This window comes from Palaemon carinicauda, chromosome 23 (genome assembly GCF_036898095.1).
Source record: "Palaemon carinicauda isolate YSFRI2023 chromosome 23, ASM3689809v2, whole genome shotgun sequence".
In the NCBI taxonomy this organism is placed as follows: Eukaryota; Metazoa; Arthropoda; class Malacostraca; order Decapoda; family Palaemonidae; genus Palaemon; species Palaemon carinicauda.
The window spans coordinates 20903628-20906127 of NC_090747.1; positions in this window are offsets into that span (position 1 = coordinate 20903628).

Genomic DNA, 2500 nt, shown 5'->3' on the forward strand with positions numbered 1-2500 from the left:
ACATCTTAGACAGTTTGCGAGATGAAAAAATGACTGAGAACCACTGGCCCAACTCTGAGAAGGTGGCACCCATGAGAGGCACTCATCAACCCCCAAAATGGGAGAGGTGAGATTAGTCTTATGATGCTGGTAGTGTGGGGTAGAGTTGCACCTACGAGTGTATAGCCCCAACCAAGGATACCCTCGCTGTTACACTTGTCATCTATCGCGAGAGTGCCCAGCAAAAAACGCCGTTGGTGGGCGGGCTCTGGCACAAGCGCACCTCCAACCGCCCAATATCCAAGGAAAAAGAAACAGAGGAAGGGGGAGACGAGGGAGATCGATGCCCCCTCCCCTCCTGAAATCACAAAAAGCTGCCGAAGCAGCACTCCGAATGACGACGGACTTAGAATAGGCACTGGGCCCTCCATCGGTACCACAACCTCACCCCAGCAGCACTAGGGAGCAGCAGCGTTGGAGCTGAGGTCATTGGCCCTTGCCCCCATATACCGTAATGGCTGCCTAGGAATGTTAGGAGTTAGCACAGCTTCACTGATTGAAAAAAGATTCTCCTCAAACCCACTACAGTCAGCAGCATCCCTCATCCTTGACACGCCAGGAGGAAATAAAATATGCATAAACCATACAATGATCATCAACTTCAAGGTGGGATCTGTGACGTTTACACATGATTTTTTGTCTTGCCCACCTTGGGCATTCCAGGAATCGAGGCTATTATAGGAATATATTGAATTTCTAGTAACCAAATATTCCTTTTTTGGGGAAAAGATACAATAATGGTTAAAGCAGGACTGTGTATTTTGCCGATAAAAGTCATGAGAGAGTATATGCTTGTGGGGCATAGAGAGACATTTAAGCAAGGTAACAGCTGTATCTGAGAGAGGAGAAGTGTTGTCTCCCCAGACACTTACGAGCATATCAGTGACCCCGTGTCGCCCTCTTCTGAAAGGAACCAAGGTCGTTGTTAAACCTCATGACAATTGAGCGCATTTAATTTTAAAGGGCTGAAATTGGTCACATAATTGATGACAATTTAACACTTTCCAGTGACCGCATATAGGCCTCCAGCAAATGGATTAGTGGAATCGCATAATAGGGAAGTATTGCGAGTTTTACGTTACCCAGTGGCTGATGACCTATTCATTGGCACGCCATGCTTCCTACAACTGAGATAGCTTTGAACATTGCATATAATGCTCCGCTCAGGGATACGCCTTTCTTACTAGTGCATGGACAGGATCCTGTGTTATCATATACGGCCCTGATTATTTCGCAACAATTGCCAAATTATTCAACTGAGCAATACGGGTGTGTATTTATCAAATCTATTGAAGAGAGTACTGAACACCACTGAAAGGTTTTCGAAAAGAGCTAATGAAAAACACAGCTCAAAGTATGATGGTCTGTTCAAAACCGCACCGGTAAAAGTATTTGTGGGCGACCCTGTGTATTTGAAATGAGTACAACCTAGGAAACACAAACTAGAGCCAGCGTATTTGGTTCGTACCGAGTAAAAAAGATTAAATCTAACACAGTTGTGATACAAAGCATTATTAATGGTGCAGTGTCTGAACATCATCAGGCACACATACATTTGGGGCCTGAAGAGGTAGTTTTCAAAAGTGTCAATCAGAGTGTTCCTCCTTACCTCTGCATACGTGACATTCCTCAAGTTGATGAGTAGATTTTTTTTTCCTTTGTTGTTGTTGTTGTTTGAACAGACCTCATTTCTTCCTTTGACGTGTTTTAAATAAACTTGATGATAACAATGTGTGCTTATGTTGATGCTTAATGTATACGTAAAGTGTTGTATTAATTTTGCTGAATGTGGCAATGCGTATGGCATACTGTTGAGTGAACCTAAAAAAAATCAGAGGTTAAATAGGTCAGGTGAGATCCGTCTGGCGGATGCTGTATTATTCATGTACTTATATGATTCCTGCTTGCTAGAGCCTGGGCGCTTCCCGAATTGCAAGTGGCAGCAGGATTTGGGTTCATTCTTGAGGATAGGCAGTGTTAGAGAATGTGTATATTTGAATACCTTATACTTGATGTTATATGAGAAAGGCGGGAAGATGAATGATTTTCTCAGGAAAACGGCAAGTGGCCAACGGTTAATAGTTACAAGTTCAAGTGTAGTAGTGATTTAAAAAATGGCGAAACGTTGGTAGTGAGTTGTGTTATGAAATTGTGCCGTAACACGGAAAAGTAAAATCGATGGATGAAGTAATATCTATTCTCACCTCTGTCCCGCCCAAAAACACCCGTATTTGCCCGCAACCAGAGGGAGGTCATTGACGAGGTTGTAAAATACTGATGTTTATATAATTATTTTTTTCACATTGGGGATTCTGTATTTTAGTTGCAGAGGTGATAAGAAGAAATAAGTGGAATTATTTATATTGTATTTTGTAAATTTTTTACATGCAATATTAGATTCTTAACTTTTTTTTTGTTTTTGTGGAAGATGTGTTTCTTTTTCGGTGATTTCTATATATAC